This window comes from Pongo abelii, chromosome 12 (genome assembly GCF_028885655.2).
Source record: "Pongo abelii isolate AG06213 chromosome 12, NHGRI_mPonAbe1-v2.0_pri, whole genome shotgun sequence".
NCBI lineage: Eukaryota > Metazoa > Chordata > Mammalia > Primates > Hominidae > Pongo > Pongo abelii.
Window position 1 is genome coordinate 24684644 of NC_071997.2, and position 20669 is coordinate 24705312.

General features: G+C 46.5%; 1 long non-coding RNA gene across 2 annotated transcripts; it reads right to left on the minus strand.

Annotated features, from left to right (window-relative positions):
• Positions 1-12093: 12093 nt before the first annotated feature.
• Positions 12094-20261, minus strand: LOC129057483 (uncharacterized). 2 transcript variants are annotated; one of them, XR_008522049.1, is made up of 6 exons: positions 20112-20261; positions 19543-19663; positions 17094-17493; positions 15291-15689; positions 14799-15076; positions 12094-13784 (listed from the first exon to the last, which is right to left on the minus strand). It is a non-coding gene; the product is annotated as an uncharacterized LOC129057483 (long non-coding RNA). The 2 variants fall into 2 exon arrangements; XR_008522048.1 differs by lacking the exon at positions 17094-17493.
• Between the last annotated feature and the right edge of the window lie 408 nt (positions 20262-20669).

Genomic DNA, 20669 nt, shown 5'->3' on the forward strand with positions numbered 1-20669 from the left:
AATCATGGGAGCCAATTCCCATAATAAAGCTCATCTGTCCATCCCCCTACCTATATTCTTGGTTCTGTTTCTCCATTCTATGCTGTGGTTTGCTGCAATGTTGAACAAGACTTTATGGAAGATTCTGGAATAATAGGGATCTACAACATAGACACCACCAATGGTTACCTCTGAAGGTGGCTGTGCTCAGAACACCTGGGCCTGGGAGGAAAAGAGGTGTCTCAGAGGGCGGCATGTCTCCTCCATTAGTTGGGGTTATGAGGAAATTCACTTTTCCATTGCCTTTTATTCTATCAAGGCCCTCGACTGATTGGATGGTGTCTGCCCCCGTGGGGTGAAGGTGAATATTCCTTACTCAGTCTGGAGATTTCAAATGCCAATCTCTGAGGAACCCTAATTAATGGAGGAGACATGCCTCTTTCTGAGACACCCCTTTCCCTCCCAGGCCCAGGTGCTCTGAGCACAGCCACCTCCAGAGGTAACCATTGGTGGTACTCTATGTTGTAGATCCCTTCCGTTATACCAGAACCTTCCATAACATCTTGCTAAGCATAGCAGCAAACGACAGCCTAGAATGGAGAGGTCAAATATGGGTGCTAGTGGCAGGAGAATAGGAACATTGATGCTGGGAAGCTGCCAACTGACACTCACCACACATGCCACTTTCCTCTGGCCAAGGCTGGCACCACCTCTATAGATGAAAACTTGAGCCAAGAGGCTGGGATAGAGTGAGTGGGGAACCCGAGATCCTTTCTAATACTGGGGATCTGGGATTCTGTGAAGACCAGGGACAGCGTGAGAGATTCAAGGGCTGACAACCTGAGGGAGGAGGGTGCTGCATGCTACAGTGTTCTGTCCTCCACATCGGTATCTTCATCATCAATTTGGGGAGTGACACAGAAGGCAGGCTTGGCCCTCTAGCAGATGTCATAAACCAATAAGGAATAAAGGGTACTTACTGACAGAATCTGGATTCAAAGACAATTTGAGAACAGGGGAATTATGATCAAAATAAGCCCCAACCTGAAAGAGTCTGGTGGAACCTGAGGGGAAAGTTCAGTAGAGTGGGCAGAGAGTTGGATTTGTTGGTAGGGGCTCTGTCCAGTGGGACTCTTTGTTTCCACTTATTCCAACTCAAGTGTGCGTAAGCCAAAAGATCATGGGTTGGCTCACATAATGAGAAAGTATGAATGTGTTCACTCTAGGCATGGCTGAACCTAAGTGCTAAAGCAACATTGTCAGGCCTCCGGTTCTCTCTCATGTGTCCATACTGCTTGTCTCTGCTTGGTTTTGTTCTTCCTGAAGGCTCTTTTCTATAAAAACATGATTGCCAACCACCCTAGATTTATATCCACCCTCCTCATCAACCTTAGTAGAAAGAAACTTCTGTCCCCCAACATACACATGAAACCCCAGGGAAGACTCTGGTCCTGCAAGGATCGTCTTCCTACCCTCTCGACCAATCCCTGTGTCTAGAGGGTGTGGCATGTCCTGATGTAGTGGCTGGACCCACACCATTGCCCCTTTTGGTGAGGGGGCACCATGATTGACCAGCCTAGGAGAAATGGAGTGCACAGGGTTGGTTTTCTCAGGTAATGGTGCTGGCTGACAAGAACAACATGTCTACCATGGTGTCTTATGCTGACTGGATCCATTTGACCACTTGTCTGGTCTCTGCCACATCCCAGGGCCAAGAAGCTGCTGCACTGTGAGCTCTGGATAAATGTTTTTCAGGTGATGAGTGAACTTCCTTCTCCTTGGACCTTAGCGGGAGATGACTTCTCCTCTTCTCTTGAATGGGGATGATAATCTGTCTACTTACTTCACAATGTTGAGGTATAGCTCAGTCAAGTCATGAGGTAGACAGGCTGAATGAAACACATCAATCCCCCCAACCCCCGGGACAAGGGGGAAGCAGTCAGTGCCGCCTCGTGATGCTGGCCAGGAGGGTTGGCCCATGCTAGGGAAAGCCAGAAGTTCTGTTGCTCTGTGTCCCCTTGCCCCAACTTCCCACAATACCTGCTTCCTCCAGGACACCTGGTTTCGTCCACCCAGAAAACATAAGTTCTGTGACAGGATGTTTCCTCCGTCTTGCCAGGCGTGGCTGGGAATGGAAGCAGTGCTGCTGAAGAATATTCCAGGCCCACTCTGTCTTCCTCCCTGGAGATCTGCTCCTTAGCATTTATTGAGCAACTCCATCCATTGCCGACTAATTGGTGAGTGGGAGTAGAACAGGGGTGTAGATACTCCCCAAGTAAAGTCATCTGCTGCTCCTGGGAGGGGTGGCCTGATATATGGAGAAGTCAGTTCTCCCTCAATTCATCCATCACTTCACTGTAGTCCTAATAAAGATTCCAGTTTTAGAAACTCACTCTGAATCATGCGAGGAGGGATAAAGGTCCACAGATGTCTAAGCCAAAGGAGGGTAGGCAGGAAGCTCTTCCAGATACTCAGGTACACTCTAAAGGTGCTGTTGTTGTCTTAAGCAGTATGGTGACAGTGAACCAACAGACAACTCAGCGTGGAGAGGGGAGATCCCTGGTTAGAGGATAATTTCATCTATGATAAAAGGTGCATCACAAGTCAGTGGGAAAGAGTTGCTGTTCTTGTTGGAAAAACTCTTACTATATGGAGAAAAACAATGTCATCCCTTATAAGATGGATGCTCAGATGATGGATTAAAGAATCATACATTGATTCTTTTTTTATCGTTATACTTTAAGTTCTAGGGTACATGTGCACAACGTGCAGGCTTGTTAACATACGTATACATGTGCCATGTTGGTTTGATGCACCCATCAACTCGTCATTTACATTAGATATTTCTCCTAATGCCATCCCTTCCCCAGCCCTCCACCCCGCGACAGGCCCTGGTGTGTGGTGTTCCCTGCCCTGGGTCCATGTGTTCTCATTGTTCAATTCCTACCTATGGGTGAGAACATGGGGTGTTTGGTTTTCTGTCTTTGTGATAGTTTGCTGAGAATTATGGTTTCCAGCTTCATCCACGTCCCTGAAAAGGACATGAACTCATTCTTTTTAATGGCTGCATAGTATTCCATGGTGTATATGTGCCACATTTTCTTAATCTAGTCTGTCATTGATGGACATTCGGGTTGGTTCCAAGTCTTTGCTATTGTGAACAGTGCCGCAGTAAACATACGTGTGCACGTGTCTTTATAGTAGCATGATTTATAATCCTTTAGTTATATACCCAGTAATGGGATGGCTGCGTCAAATGGTATTTCTAGTTCTAGATCCTGAGAAATCACCACACTGTCTTCCACAATGGGTGAACTAATTTACACTCCTACCAACAGTGTAAAAGCGTTTCTATTTCTCCACATCCTCTCCAGCATCTGTTGTTTCCTGACTTTTGAATGATCGCCATTCTAACTGGCAAGAGATGGTATCTCATTGTGGATTTGATTTGCATTTCTCTGATGACCAGTGATGATAAGCATTTTTTCATGTGTCTGTTGGCTGCATAAATGTCTTCTTTTGAGAAGTGTCTGTTCATATCTTTTGCCCACTTTTTGGTGGGGTTGTTTGTTTCTTTCTTGTAAATTTGTTTAAGTTCTTTGTAGATTCTGGATATCAGCACTTTGTCAGATGGGTAGATTGTAAAAATTTTTTCTCATTTTGTAGGTTGCCTGTTCACTCTGATGATAGTTTATTTTGCTGTGCAGAAGCTCTTTAGTTTAATTAGATCCCATTTGTCAATTTTGGCTTTTGTTGCTGTTGCTTTTGGTGTTTTAGTCATGAAGTCCTTGCCCATGCCTATGTCCTGAATGATATTGCCTAGGTATTCTTCTAGGGTTTTTATGGTTTTAGGTCTTACATTTAAGTCTTTACTCCATCTTGAGTTAATTTTTGTATACGGTGTAAGGAAGGGATCCAGTTTCAGCTTTCTACAAATGGCTACCCAGTTTTCCCAGCACCATTTATTAAATAGAGAATCCTTTCCCCATTTCTTGTTTTTGTCAGGTTTGTCAAAGATCAGATGGTTGTAGATGTGTGGTATTATTTCTGAGGCCTCTGTTCTGTTCCATTGGTCTATATCTCTGTTTTGGTACCAGTACCGTGCTGTTTTGGTTACTGTATCCTTGTAGTGTAGTTTGAAGTCAGGTATCGTGATGCCTCCAGCTTTGTTCTTTTTGCTTAGGATTGTCTTGGCTGTGCAGGCTCTTTTTTGGTTCCATATGAACTTTAAAGTAGTTTTTTCCAATCCTGTGAAGAAAGTCATTGATAGCTTGATGGGGATGGCATTGAATCTATAAATTACCTTGGGCATTATGGCCATTTTCACGATATTGTTTCTTCCTATCCGTGAGCATGGAATGTTCTTCCATGTGTTTGTGTCCTCTTTTATTTCGTTGAGCAGAGGTTTGTAGTTCTCCTTGAAGAGGTCCTTCACATCCCTTGTAAGTTGGATTCCTAGGTATTTTATTCTGTTTGTAGCAATTGTGAATGGGAGTTCACTCATGATTTGGCACTCTGTTTGTCTGTTATTGGTGTATAGGAATGCTTGTGATTTTTTCACATTGATTTTGTATCCTGAGATTTTGCTGAAGTTGCTTATCAGCTTAAGGAGATTTTGGGCTGAGACCATGGGGTTTTCTAGATATACAATCATGTCATCTGCAAACAGGGACAATTTGACTTCCTCTTTTCCTTATTGAATACTCTTTATTTCTTTCTGTTGCCTGATTGCCTTGGCCAGAACTTCCAACACTATGTTAAATAGGAGCGGTGAGAGAGGGCATCCTTCTCTTGTGCCGGTTTTCAAAGGGAATGCTTCCAGTTTTTGCCCATTTAGTATGATATTGGCTGTGGGTTTGTCATAAATAGCTCTTATTATTTTGAGATACATTCCATAAATACCTAGTTTATTGAGAGTTTTTAGGATGAAGGGCTGCTGAATTTTGTCAAAAGGCCTCTTCTGCATCTATTGAGATAATCATGTGGTTTTTGTTGTTGGTTCTGTTTATGTGATGGATTACATTTATTGATTTGTGTATGTTGAACCAGCCTGGCATCCCAGGGATGAAGCCAACTTGATCGTGCAAGATAAGCTTTTTGATTCAGTTTGCCTGGATTCAGTTTGCCAGTATTTTATTGAGGATTTTTGCATCGATGTTCATCAGGGATATTGGTCTAAAATTCTCTTTTTTTTTGTCGTGTCTCTGCCAGGCTTTGGTATCAGGATGATGCTGGCCTCATAAAATGAGTTAGGGAGGATTCCCTCTTTTTCTATTGCTTGGAATAGTTTCAGAGGGAATGGTACCAGCTCCTCTTTGTACCTCTGGTAGAATTCGGCTGTGAATCCGTCTGCTCCTAGACTTTTTTTGGTTTGTAGGCTATTAATTATTGCCTCAATTTCACAACCTGTTATTGGTCTATTCAGAGATTCAACTTCTTCCTGGTTTAGTCTTGGGAGGGTGTATGTGTCCAGGAATTTATCCATTTCTTCTAGATTTTCTAGTTTATTTGCATAGAGGTGTTTATAGTATTCTCTGATGGTAGTTTGTATTTCTGTGGGATTGGTGGTGATATCCCCTTTATCATTTTTTATTGTGTCTATTTGATTCTTCTCTCTTTTTTTCTTTATTAGTCTTGCTAGTGGTCTATTTTGTTGATCTTCTCAAAAAACCAGCTCCTGGATTCATTGATTTTTTGAAGGGGTTTTTGTGTCTCTATCTCCTTCAGTTCTGCTTTGATCTTAGTTATTTATTGTCTTCCGCTAGCTTTTGAATATGTTTGCTCTTGCTTCTCTAGTTATTTTAATTGTGATGTTAGGGTGTCAATTTTAGATCTTTCCTGCTTTCTTTTGTGGGCATTTAGTGCTATAAATTTCCCTCTACACAGTGCTTTAAATGTGTCCCAGAGATTCTGCTACATCATGTCTTTGTTCTCATTGGTTTCAAAGAACATCTTTATTTCTGCCTTCATTTTATTATTTACCCAGTAGTCATGCAGGAGCAGGTTGTTCAGTTTCCATGTAGTTGTGTGGCTTTGAGTGAGTTTCTTAATCCTGAGTTCTAATTTGATTGCACTGTGGTCTGAGAGACAGTTTGTTGTGCTTTCTGTTCTTTTACATTTGCTGAGGTGTGTTTTACTTCCAATTATGTGGTCAATTTTAGAATAAGTGGATGTGGTGCTGAGAAGAATGTATATTCTGTTGATTTGGGGTGGAGAGTTCTGTAGATGGCTATTAGTTCCGCTTGGTGCAGAGATGAGTTCAAGTCCTGGATATCCTTGTTAACCTTCTGTCTTGTTGATCTGCCTAATGTTGACAGTGGGGTGTTATTGTATGGGAGTCTAAGTCTCTTTGTAGGTCTCTAAGGACTTGCTTTATGAATTTGGGTGCTCCTGTATTGGGTGCCTATATATTTAGGATAGTTAGCTCTTCTTGTTGAATTGATCCCTTTACCATTATGTGATGGCCTTCTTTGTCTCCCTTGATTTTTGTTGGTTTAAAGTCTGTTTTATCAGAGATTGCAACCCCTGCTTTTTTTCCCTTTCCATTTGCTTGGTAGATCTTCCTCCATCCCTTTATTTTGAGCCTATGTGTGTCTCTGCATGTGCGATGGGTCTCCTAAATACAGCACACTGATGGGTCTTGACTCTTTATCCAATTTGCCAGTCTGTGTGTCTTTTAATTGGAGCGTTTAGCCCATTTACATTTAAGGTTAATATTGTTATGTGTGAATTTGATCCTGTCATTATGATGTTAGCTGGTTATTTTGCCCATTAATTGATGCAGTTTCTTCATAGCATCAATGGTCTTTACAATTTGGCATGTTTTTGCAGTGGCTGGTACTGGTTGTTCCCTTCCATGTTTAGTGCTTCCTTCAGGAGCTCTTGTAAGGCAGGCTTGGTGGTGACAAAATCTCTCAGCATTTGCTTGTCTGTAAAGGATTTTATTTCTCCTTCACTTATGAAGCTTAGTTTGGCTGGATATGAAATTCTGGCTTGAAAATTCTTTTAAGAATGTTGAATATTGACCCCCATTCTCTTCTGGCTCGTAGAGTTTCTGCTGAGAGATCCACTGTTAGTCTGATGGGCTTCCCTTTGTGGGTAACCCGACCTTTCTCTCTGGCTGCCCTTAATATTTTTTCCTTCATTTCAACCTTGGTAAATCTGACAATTATGTGTCTTGGGGTTGTTCTTCCCAAGGAGTGTCTTTGTGGTGTTCTTTGTATTTCCTGAATTTGAATGTTGGCCTGCCTTGCTAGATTGGGGAAGTTCTCCTGGATAATATCCTGAAGAGTGTTTTCCAACTTGGTTCCATTCTCCCCATCACTTTCAGGTACACCAATCAAATGTAGATTTGGTCTTTTCACATAGTCCCATATTTCTTGGAGGCTTTGTTCATTTCTTTTTACTCTTTTTTCTCTAAACTCTTCTCACTTCATTTCATTCAGTTGATCTTCAATCACTGATACCCTTTCTTTCACTTGATCGAATCGGCTGTTGAAGCTTGTGCATGCATCATGAAGTTCTCGTGCCCTGGTTTTCAGCTCCATCAGGTCATTTAAGGTCTTCTCTACACTTTTTATTCCAGTTAGCCATTTGTCTAATCTTTTTTCAAGATTTTTAGCTTCTTTGTGATGGGTTAGAATATTCTTTAGTTCGGAGAAGTTTGTTACTGCCGACCTTCTGAAGCCTACTTCTGTCAACTCGTTAAAGTCATTCTCTGTCCAGTTTTGTTGAGTGAGCAGCTGGTGAGCAGCTGCGATCCTTTGGAGAAGAGGCGCTCTGATTTTTGGAATTTTCAGCTTTTCTGCTCTGGTTTCTCCCCATGTTTGTTGTTTTATCTACCTTTGGTCTTTGATGTTGGTGACCTACAGATGGGGTTTTGGTGTGGATGTCCTTTTTGTTGATGTTGATGCTATTCCTTTCTGTTTGCTAGTTTTCGTTCTAACAGTCAGGACCCTCAGCTGAAGGTCTTTTGGAGTTTGCTGGAGGTCCACTCCAGACCCTGTTTTCCTGGGTATCACAAGGGGAGGCTGCAGAAGGGCAAATATTGCTGCCTGATCCTTCCTCTGGAAGCATCATCCCAGAGTGGCACCTGCCTGTGTGAGGTGTCTATTGGCTCCTACTGGGAGGTGTCTCCCAGTCAGGCTACACAGGGGTCAGGGACCCACTTGAGGAGGTAGTCTGTCTGTTCTCAGAGCTCGAACGCCATGCTGGGAGAACCACTGGTCTCTTCAGAGCTGTCAGACAGGGACGTTTAAGTCTGCAGAAGTTGTCTGATGCCTTTTGTTCAGCTATGCCCTTCCCACAGAGGTTGAGTCTATAAAGGCAGTAGGCCTTGCTGAGCTGCAGTGGGCTCTACAGTTCAAGCTTCTCGGCAGCTTTGTTTACCTACTCAAGCCTCAGCAATGGCAGACGCCCCTCCACCACCTCCCACCAGGCTGCCGCCTCGCAGGTCGATCTCAGACTGCCACGCTAGCAGAAAGCAAAGCACCATGGGCATGGGACCCACTGAGCCAGGCACGGGAGGGAATTTTCTGGTCTGTTGGTTGCTAAGACCGTGGGAAAAGTGCAGTATTTGGGCAGAAGTGTACTGTTTTTCCAGGTACAGTCTGTCACAGCTTCCCTTGGCTAGGAAAGGGAAATCCCCTGACCCCTTGCACTTCCTGGGTGAGGCAATGCCCTGCCCTGCTTCGGCTCACCCTCCATGGGCTGCACCCACTGTCCAACCAGTCCCAGTGAGATGAACCAGGAACCTCAGTTGGAAATGCAGAAATCACCCATCTTCTGTATCAATCTCACTGGAAGCTGCAGAATGGAGCTGTTCCTACTTGGCCATCTTGAAAGTGACTAATTGATTTAACCCATAATCTGAGCGTCCACCTTATATGGGATTGCTTTTCACATTGACCACCATGAATGGCCAGATTATAACATGTTAGAAAACAAAACACACAGGGGAACTTCCCAAAGGGAGTAAAAGATTTCTTAGACAAAATTTCAAAGCAGAAACCATAAGGCAGAAAAAGTGGAGGGGATTTCATGATGTTACAGTCAAATAGATCTATTCCAAGTGACACATGGCAAAATGAGAGAAGTTATGTGCAGTCTAAAATTGACAAGAGATTAGTGGCCTCAATATGCAAGGAACTCCTGAAAATTAACAAGAAAAATAAATGGACAAAGGACAAAAGCAGGCAGTTTTTGGGAGAGGAAACCCCAAAAGCCAGGAAGCATATGAGGGAGTGGCCAAGATCATTAGTACAGAAATACACATTATAACAATAAGATATATGAGGAAATAGTTCTCCAAAAAAGATATACAGATGGTCAATGAGCACAGAAAAAGGTGCTGAGCATCACCCAGAATAAGGGAAATGCAGATGAAAACTACAGTGAGATAGCACTTCATACCCACTAGAATAGCTACTGTCAAGAAAACCCGAAAATACCGAGTGTTGGTGAGGAGTGAGACATTAGACCCTGGTGAACTGCCGGTGGGTATGTAAAATGGTGCCGCCACTGTGGACAACAACATGGCCATTCCTAAAAAAAAATTCAAATAGAATTACCATATGACCAAGAATTTCCACTTCTGGACGTATTCCCAAAAGGATTGAAAGCAGGATGTGAAAGAGATCTTGTATATCCAAGTTCATAGCAGCAGCATTCACAGGAACCAAAAGGTGGAAGCAAGTGTCCATTGATGGACGAATGCATGAACAAAATGTGGTCTATACGTGCAATAAAATATGATTCAGCCTTAGAAAGGGAGAGAATCCTGTGACAGGCTACATCGTGGATGAACCTTGAGGCCATTATGCTAAGTGGAATAAGCCAGTCACAAAAAGACAGGATTCCACTTACATGTGATACCTAGAATAATCAAATTCATAGAAACAGAAAATAGAATGATTGCCAAGGGCTGGGGCAAAAACGGAATGGGAAGTTAGTATCTAATTGGACACAGTGTTTCAGTTTCACAAAAGTAGAGTTCTTGAGATGGATGGTGGTAATGGTTGCACAACAATGTGAAAGTATTTGATACCACTAAAGTGTGCAATTAACAATGGTTAAGATGGGAAATTTTATGTTGTGTGTGCTTTACTACAATTTGAACCAGATACAACCTTATACGTACATGGTAGGCAAAATTCTCAGCTGAACCCCAATAGGCAAGCCCTTCTGTAATCCTTTCCTGGTAAATGTGCTTCTAATTAATAGATTCTAACAAAGGTGATGATGTGCCATATGGAAAAGGGGAAAAGAATTTGCCAATGCAATTAAAGTCCCTGATCAGTTGACTTTATGTTAATCAAAAAGGACATCATCCAGGGTGCATCTAATCATGTGAGCCCTTTAAAAAAGGATTTAAAGGTATGAGACTATCTCTCCTGCTGACCTTGAAGAAGCAAGTCTCCTTGAGTTCTACAACCACTCGGAGATAAATACTGCCAGTGACATGAGGCAGCCTGGAATCAGATCTTTCTCCAGTGGAGCCTCTGATGAGAATGCAGCCTGGCCAACACCTGATTATAGTCTGAGCACAGGACCCAGTTAAGCCGAGCCCAGAATCCTGGCCCACAGAAAATGGGCGATGAAAAATAGATGGTGTTTTAAGCCACACAATTTGTGTTAACTTGTTCTGCAGCTGTAGAAAACTAATGCAATCTTTTAGGCAAAACTAATCTGGGAATAGACAAGTATTGGAGCTGGGCACAGTGGCACATGCGTGTCATCCCAGCTACTCAGGAGTCTGAGGTGAGATGATCCCATGAGCCCAGGAGTTTGGGGCTGCAGTGAGTAGCCAGGGCAACAAGTGAGACCCTGCCTCAAAAAAAAAAAAAAAAGAAGTCTTTGTGTTGGGTGGGGAAGTGAGGAAGTTGCTGAGGGCACTGCTTGTGGAGTGTAGACCAGAGCCACCATTGTGAAGGGATTTTGGTCAATAGTATGCATCCCTTACACCCCTGCTATTCCATTTCCAGGTAGAGGTGCAAAAGAAATTGACACAGATTCATCGAACATGCACACCAAGATGTTCACTGCAGAGTTCTTCGTGGTAGTGTGGGGATGGGGGCTGTGGGAGGCACCCTAGGGGTCTATCCTGGGGAGAATGGAGAGTCAAAATGGGAATGGTCCACACCATGGAGAATTATGCAGCCACAAGGAGAGATGAAAGGCACACATAGCCACATGGATGGGCCTGAACACAGGGCTGAGTTTAAAAAGGAAGAAGCAACATGGGAACCCAAACATTACCATTTGCAGACATTAAAAAACACATAAAGACAGTATCTCTTTTGAAAGAGCATTTTTAAAGCAGCGCAGGAGGTGGGGGAATCTATGGGGAGCATGTTGCCCATGCAGGGGAAGGGAATGGGAGTGAGTGTGGAGACAAAAGAATAAATAAAACAAAAGCGGTTTTATTGGACCAACGATAATTCACCGAGTAGTTTAGCTCAACTTGAGGGTAAAATTAATGGCACCTGGATCTGGGGCGGCTGCAGAGGCAGCGATGTCCAGGCCTTTGTGCAGGGGGGCTGAGGTCACCCGTGCAGGTGGGGAAACAGTAAATGCCAATGAAGCGGGTATGTGTGGTATAGAGAGAGCAAGAAAGGAGACATTAATTCGGCCTAAGAGGGATATCTGCATTTATATTACTAATGAGTTTCCACTGTAAACCACAGAAAGCCCGGCTCAAAGTGATTTTTTTTTCTTTACAAACAGAATTTATTGACTCAAGTGACTAGAATATCCAGGCTGACTCCCTTGGGTGGGAAAGATGGTTGCCAGCAGGACCAGGTGTATTGTCTCCAGCTAGGAAACCAGAATTGTGGACCTCCCTTTCTCAGAGGTTTCCACAAAAGCCCCAAGGCTGGTCCCCTTTGGCCAGAAAGAGTGACATGCCTGAACTAATCCCCAAGGCCAGGCCCAGGTCACATCAGCACCTGCAGACAGCAAGGGCTTCCAGCATAGTCATCGCACGAGCACAAGCTCGTGGAGGGACGTCTTTGGGAACGAAGCTGGAAAAGCAGGAGGTGAGGTTCCATGGCTGCCCCACTCAGGTGTGACCTTAGCTGCCACTCCTCAACTTGGTGGCTAGCAGTGGATGAAGGAGAACCCTGGAGCATTTCCTCCTAGAAAGGAAATGCCTCCAGCAGTGCCTCCCTCTAGGCCCTTAGGCATCTCTTTGGAAAGTCCCTTTCCCAGAGAGAAAGGAGGCCCAAGGGCTCAGAGCCTTCTCAACACAAATGACTGTGGGGAGAGCCCTCGTGAGGGCCTGGGTCATTGCAAGAGGGAGCTCATGTGGATGCAAATCTATATAATCGGTTGCCAAAAAAGTACTGAGCCGGCCTGTTTTCATCTTGTACCAGGCGGCCTGCAGAGGACAGAATGTCCACGCTGTGTCTACAGAAATCCTTTCCGGCCAAGCCCCAGGGCCTGGGGGTTCTCCAGTACTTAACCACCAGCCTTCCTGCCCTGCCCGCACAGGAGCAGCCAGGGGGTGGCTGCCATTATTGTCTCTAGGGGCACTGGGGGCGATGCTGGGCTGGGTAGGGCTGTGTGGGGCTGAGGGCAGTGTGGGTTCTGAGGGTCAGGAAATGACCTTCCTTTATGCACTGCCTCAACACCTCCCCCAAACTACTCCTCCCGCTGCCTGGGGTTTTGAACACAGTCCTGGCCTCTTTATGGCAGTGGCAGGCAGTGTGGTTTTGGAATGACCAGCCTGCCGCAGGAGGCAGAGCTCCCACTGTGCCGGCAAACAATAAGCGCTGTTGTTTTTCCCCAGAGTGGGGCTGCCCGGTACTGGTCTGTGCCTGTCTCTCTGGAGCAGGAAGTCGAGCAGAGGGAAATGTGTGGATTGGTTACAGTGCTTTCAGCTGTGAGGAACAGAAAACCCAACTCAAAGGGGCTTAAACAATCAAGATGTGTTTCCTGTGCCAAGCAGTGCAGAGGTAGGACAGCTCAGGGCTGGTTAGATCAGTGCTGCAGGGAGCCAACAGGGACCCAGGTTTATTCCACATTCCATGCTGCCCTCTTCAGTGGGCCAGTCTGTTTTCAGGCCAGCTTCCCTCATAATCACAAGACAGCTGCCACAGTTCCAGGCATCACCTCCAGGTATGACAACACCCAGCAAAGGAGACTCTCTTCTCCTGGATCCATCTTTTAAAGAGTAAGGAAACTTTTCCCAGAATTTCACCCAGCAGCTCTTCCATCATGTCTCACTGGCCAGAATTGCATCACAGACTTATCCTTAGCCAGTATTTGACAGAGGAAACAGGAAAACCATGACTGGCTTGAAGGGCATGGACTACCCCAATAGCACAGGGTTTGGATACTCCTACAGATGCTCTAACAGCCTCCACCACACCAGGAGACAGAGGTTCTTCCCAGTTGGAGATCAGCTTTATTCACCATTGAGGATGTGATGTTTGGAGCTGTAGGGGCCATCTTGCAGCAATGGGGGAAAATCAAGAACGTCTCAGACTTGCCAACCCCATGCTCTGCCTTTACTGGGCTGTGAAACAATCCTGGGACCACATAGGTTTGTTACGTGAGTAAAATGAACTCCTGTTCAATGAGGCCTCCACTAGTTGAGTTTTCTTTACTTGCAGCCCAACTGACACAGAGTTCAGCTGTTTTGAGCAGTGGAGGGAGAGGAAAGGCTCCAGTGGCGGCCATTCTCCTTTGGGTTCCCATCCTCTGTGATGAGAAATCCTCGTAAAAATCACCCACCCGGATACTGAGATGGCCAAGTTTCTGCTGACCTTCCATGTGTCCTTGCAAACTTGAGAGGAAACTGGACCCTGGGCAAAATGATGAAATTAGAGAGTCCCTGAGCCCTTCTCCTTCTCACCAGAAAACTCCACCCATGACCCAGATTCCCAGAGGACATAGGAATGGATCAGTTATAATTGCAAATAATAAAGACTCAGAAACCTGACAAGAGGATCTTAAGCAAACATGGTTTGGGGTTTTTCTTTTCCTTGAGTAATGAGAAGCCCAAAGGTCAGGATCCATGATGGTCCCACTGCTGGGGCTATGGTGAGGCTATAGGGGACCAGGGTCCTTCCAGCTCCCTATGTTGACTTCCTCACCAGGTGCCTTCATCCTCAGGGTCACAAATACCTGCTGCTACACCTTCAGGCAGAACTTTGTGCCCCAGGGAGGAATATAGGGAAGGGGAAAGGTATAGTGAAGAGCCACCAGGCCCAACAGGAAAGCAGTAGCTGTCCTGGAAGCCCCACTCTGAAGTTGCCTGTCATGGGCTGTACTGTGTTGTGTAACCACCTTTGGCTTTGAGGGAGAGGAAGGGGAGAACGGCTGTGGACTAGGTAGCTAGCTGCGTGGGCCACCAGGTGTGGAGTCCGGAAACCTGGGACTCAACCCAACACTGCTTCCTGCTGCCTTCAGTAACCCCAGGCAGCCCAGGTCATTGCTGCAGTCTCAGCAGCCTCTCCTGCGTGGCACAAAGTGGGGGAAGAGAACTGCCTCCATGAGGGTCCCTGAAGGCCGGGTGTTCACTTGGCCTTCTCCCCATCTGGGGCAGTGGGTCCTAGGGCAAGCATGGGAATGGGAAGTGTGGCTTATTCAAGGCTCTTCCGATGTCAAGTGATAGAAATTGATTCAACTCATCTATTGGGAAAAAGGGCGGGTGATAATTGATTTATTTCAGACCCAGTGGGCAAGAGGAGCAGTCAGACCTCAGGAAGGACCTGACCTCAAGCTAGCAAGCCCTTGGAGACAGAGGCAGCTGCTCCTTCTGGCTCCCCTGGCCCCAGGGTTGCCTGCCTCTGCTGTTCTCCCCTCACCCACTATACCTTCTTTCCCTCTGGATGGAAAGGGGTTTCTCAGCCCTATAGCTTCTGCATTCCCATGGACAATGGGCTGCCGGCCTCTCTGAATTCGTATTTCACATTCCTAGGAGAGACTGTCTGATGATCCAGCTCACCCTGGTGTCTGTCTCTTGGCCAGTCAATCCAGCCATAGAGTTAGAGCAGTTCCCAGAAAAGAGGGGCTGGATGAGGCTGACCAGCACACTGCAAAATTGACTCCAGGGGAGGAAGAGAAGCAGAGGCAGGAGGGTCCTCTTGGAGATCTGGGGGAAGGAGAGACAGGGCATTCCTTTAGGACCTGTGCCTCAAAGACCGGTGGGAAGAGACAGTTGGGTGAGGACAGGCTTTAGGTACTCTAATGTGTCCAGATCAAATACAGCTTTAACCCCTCTCTAAGTCATTGCAAATCTTTATTTTGCAAATAGCAGAAAATCCCATTCAAATGGCTTGGCCGAAAAAGAGAATGTGTGGACCCACCTAACTGAAAAGTCAGAGCCAGGAGGGACTCAGGCATGGTTCAATCCGGAGGTTCAACATTTACTTGCAATATTTTCTCTGCCAGTTTCTTTTGTTTCTGTTTCCAGTTCTCTACAAGTCATTCATCTCTATTTCTTTGCGAGACAGTTTCATTTCAGGCTGGCTTTCCCCCTGTGGCAAAAATGGCTGCTTTATGTCAGCATTTCAGTGAAGTCCTTAGATGGGCTCTGAGCAGCCCAGCTTTTGTCACATGCCCCCTCCTGAACAAATCAACTCCTGTTGGGAGGGAAGGTAGTTGGCTGATTGGCTTGGTCAAGTCACATTCTCCCTTCTTCTCACCCCCTTCAAGAAGGAAATCAGCTTCTTTGGGGACACACCATGCCCCAGCAGATCTCTGGACTATAATCAAGAAAAGGGAGAAAATGAAGCAAGTGTCCCCACACCAGTCATTTCCAAGACCTGGCCAGTTTGCACAGAACAAGAAAACACATGCACGGGGCACTGGCATGTGGGCAGCTGAAGAGGGGCCCTGAAGATGTACAAGTCCTAATTTCTGGAACCCATGAATATGTTAGGTTACATGGCAAGGAGAAGTTAAGGGCTCAAATGGGATTATGGTTACTAATCAGCTGACCTCGATGTCAGGAGATTATCCTGAATTATTCAGGTGGGATGTGCAAGAGGGAGGTAGGCGAGTCCGCGTGAGGGTGCGCAGTGTGAGAAAGCCTCACAACAATTGCTGGCTTTGGAAATGGAAGGGGGCCATGAGCCAGGGCATGTGGGCAGCTCAGAGAAGCATAGAAAGAGATTCTTCTCCACAGTCTCCGGAAAGGAACGCAGCCCCGATGACACCTTGGCTGTAGGCCAGTGACACCCAGATCAGAGTCTGACCTCCAGAACTGCAAAATAATAAATGTGTGTTGTTCTGAGCCACTGAGCTGGTGGTAATTTGTTACAGCAGCAGTAAGAAACAAAAACACGGCATTCCAAGGGCAGGACTCCACATGGCAGGAGTGACGGAGTGGTGCCCAGTGCAACGATATGTGACAAAAATACAACATGCACTGCAATGGGGATCTTAAGTTTTCTAGTGGCCACATTAAGAAAGAAAAAGAGGCCAGGTGTGGTGGCTCATGCCTGTAATACCAGCAGTTTGAGAGGCCGAGGTGGGTGGATGGCTTGAGGTTGGGAGTTCAAGACCAGCCTGGCCAACACGGTGAAACTGTGTTTCCACTAAAAATACAAAAATTAGCCAGGAGTTATGATGGGTGCCTGTAATCCCAGCTGCTCAGGAGGCTGAGGCAGGAGAATCACTTGAATCTGGGAGGCAGAGGTTGCAGTGAGCCAAGATTGCACCACTGCACGCCAGCCTAGGCAACAGAGCGAGACTCCACGTCAAAAAAAAAAAAAAAAACAGGTAAAATTAATTTCAATAATATATTTTAACCCAATATATTCAAAATACTACCATTTCAATGTATCATCAATATAGAAAATATTGATAAGGTGTTTCCCATTGTTTTTAATCCCCAGTTTTAGAATTCAGTGTGTATTTTACACACAGCACATCTCAACATTTCTGAGCTCCTTTTCAGTGCTCATCAGGCACACTTGGTTAGTGGCTGCTGCCCTGGACAGCACAGGCCTAGTGACTGTACTTTTGGTTGTAAGGGTAGCAGTGGCTGGCATGAACCAGAACAGGGGTTTGTTTGTGACAGTGACAAGGAGACTGCTAACCCCTGCTGATCTGTGTGTCCAGTTTTATTTCTCTTTTTTCTAATTTTTTTTTATTTCCATACATACCCTGCTTGTATATCAAACTCTTTTCTAATCAGGGATCCTCAAATGACAGGAGTTGACCTCTGATTGTGTTTGTGCATTTCAAAGCCCAGAGCTGTGACTTCAGCCATGGTGGGCAGGATGGGTGCTGGAGACGGGCATTAAGGCTCCCAGCTTTGTGGGGGAAATGGCATCTTCTTGAGTGAGTGGGGAAGTGCAAATAGAATATGCACAAGCTAGGAAGGACATTTTTAAAGCCTGTGCTTGGAAAATTCTTCCTCTAAAGGATCAGGTGAGCTGGCTCAGAGCAGGGAGCCAACCGCCGAGCCAGGTTGAGAGGGCTTCATATTTGGAGAGTGAAAAGAATACAGTTGCTTAGGCTTTGGACTCAGAGCATCAGAAACTCCAGGAGAAATGAGATCAGCTGAAAAAGAAATGGGTTTGATGTTGTAGACCAAACATGAACAGTGGGGAACAGGCTGAAAAACAAGGGGAGAACAGTCAGCAGCTTCCACTGCTTCTCCCAAATGGAGGGAAGTTGGGCCGGCTCAGGGGACAGGCTGGAGACTTATGACGGAAAGGTGGTGGGGTCCAGGTGTGGCAGGACAGGAGGCAAAGCTGGGGGCTGCTATGGAACAGAGGGGGCAGAGGGAAAGTTGTGCTGCTGATGGGGTCACAAGAGTCACTTATGGCCTGGGGCCTTCAAGAACCAAGGGAAGCCCTCCCAGAGCCCAGCACCACCACAAGCAATGCTCACAGCTCCAGCCAGCAAGAGTTGGGGTAGCAGCCCCCAGCCTCTCTCCCCATACTGGGGACAAAAGAGAACTGGAGAAGCCAGAGAGAGGGAGCTGGCCAAGCCTTTCCGGAGGGCACAGACCAGGCTTCCACCATCCTCTCCCCATGTGTGCTCAACCCTTAAACACTTTGCTAAGCATTACAGATCAGGCCCCTCCCGGGTGTGTTCAACCCTTAAACACTTTGCTAAGCATTACAGGAGTTCTTCGGCTAGAAGTGGCCAATCAAATGTCCCTGGTCTTGGCTCTTGGTCCACGGCAACATTCCTAGCTTTTGGAGAGGGTATGGGGTCCAGGAGCTAAGTGTACCCTTCAGCCAAGTCATATATCCTGTCACTCAACCTCACAATAATCATTCCAGGTGGTATCATTGTTACCCATTTTACAAAGGTGAGGTTGACTCTGTGTAATAGTCAGGGTAGGCTTGGTTATGCTGCTATAACACACAGCTCTAAACATCTCATAACTTAACACAGTAGTTTACCTCTCACTCCCACTCATGGGGGCTGGTGAGGGAATCTGTTCCATGCAGGTTGCTCAGGGATTCAGGCTGATTGAGGCTCTGCTGTCTGGAACAGTGGCCTCTGCCAACTCCCTGGCAGGGGAAGACACAGATGGAGGTGCACACTGACTCCTTTAGAATTTGGCATGATCCTGCCTAACTAGAAAGGTGCTGAGTAGTCTGAGGAACATCTGGGCTGTCTGAGGATCCCCTAGTCCCCTAGATTGGGAAGTGGGAGCGAGGCTTAACTGAAGCGTGTCTAATGTCAAAGTCCTTGCTGTCAACCCCGCCTTATGCAGCTTCCCCCCTAAACCACTGTGAAAACGTGTGAGCTGTGTGGTAATGTGCCAATTCCAGGGGTGTCAACACCATGACCCCCAGATATTCTCATACACTGCCTCCTTAGCCCCTCCCAGGCAAAGAGGGCTCTGCAAACGAGGGACCCTGCAAGGCCGGGTACAGTGGGATTATACTGCCCCATCCCCTCTGACCTGCCTCCCGCCCTTCCAGCCTGCTCACTGTGTCCCTGCTGAGTCCCATGACTCTCAGCTGCCCTCAGGATCCTGCCTCCGAAGAGTCCTTTCCTTCCTGTGGAATCTGGAGCCTGGTCCTCCTTCTCCAAGGCAGCACCTGCCAGGTTCCTCACTGGCAGCAAGCAGCCTTGTTAACAGCCTTGCTAATCTGTTAATTACCTGCTTCTAGCAGAGGAGCTGTTAATTGAAAACTCCACCCCCTCCTTTAATTGCCTGCCTGCCTCTGGCTGTCCAGGCTTCCCTGGGTTCTCTCCAGGCCCGCAGCCCTTGGTTCTCTGCCTTTGGGCTCCTGACTTCTTCCTGGTCAATAAGGGTGTCTGTGGCTGCCTCCACAGTGCTCATTACTGGGGTTACCAGGTGAGCATCCGGGGCTACGCTCCCTACCCCACAGCTAACAGCCTCTCTCCTGCCTGGCCCACTGTGGGAGGAAGGAAGGCATTTAATGCAATTTGCCCCAGAAATTAAGGGGGAGGTACCGGGCCAGTGGGAGGATTCCACGGGGTAGCAAATTTTACTGAAACCAAAGGCTGAACTCTCCAGGTCAGAGCTAGCCAGAGGGGCCGTCCACCCAGAGGGGCTGCACCACTTCCTGGAAGGCTCCACCCTGACTCTAAGTCTCAGCCCTGCCCGGAGGATTTTCTGACCTCAGTCCTTTGAGTCAGGACACACGAAGGCTCAAGGTGGCCCCGACCTTAATCACCACCTCCCTCGCAGACACATCACCAGATTCGCCAGGCACAGTTAGAATTTGGCAATATTGACAATCTGAAGAGTGAAAAAAAGTGAATTTCAGAAAAATGAGGTCAATATCCCATTTTCCAATATAACTGTATGAATATTATATACATATATGTTGATAAACACCTTTTTTAAAAGGTCTGATACAAAGCCCACCAAACTCTTACTAAGAGTGGCTACTTCTGGAGAGTGGGATAGGAGAGGGAGAGGGAGGACTCACAATGGATCTTTACTGTTTGGATTATTTCACTAGAAAGGGAGCAGGCGAACATTAGTCCTCAATCGCCCTATGATATTGAACAAGGCACCTGGCGACTCTGAGCCTCAGTGCCTCATCTGTAAGAGGGAGGCTTCTCCCATGTCCCCTTTTACTCTGTTTTAGGACACGTGGTTGAGTGCAACCTAAACCAACCCAAGCTTGTCTAAGAAAAGGGGAAGAGTTTCCCGGGACACAAGGATTTTTATGCATCCAGACCTTAGGCAGCGGAGAGAATCCTGGGGAGGGCTCTGCACGTCTCCTTACTGTGTGCCTGCTTCCTGTAAGGTCCTCTGAACAGGCTGCACCATGGTCAAGCCATTGTGACCCCTGCAACCCACACGTACAGGCCTCCTGGAGTCACAAAGCCTGGAGCACTAGGAGAACCACTAAAGAAGAAGAAACAGCTAGTTCCTGCCTTAACTGATGAACCGACCTTGCAACACTCCACCATTGTGATGTGTTCCTGCCCTACCCTAACTAATCCATCCGCCTTGTAATATTGTGCCTCGTGACCTCTCCCCACCTCGTGACTATGCACCTTGTGACATTCTTCCCCTGCCCAAAAAAACTGCCCCTAACTGTAACTTTCCACTACCTACCCCAAGCCTATAAAACTAACTCCATTCCCACAACCCTCCACTGACTTTTTTTTGGACTCAGCCTGCTCGCACCCGAGTGAATAAACAGCCTTGTTGCTCACACTTAGCCTGTTCAGGGCATCTCTTCAATCAGACACATGCAGAACACTTCCTTCTCTGTCTTTGAAAAATGATC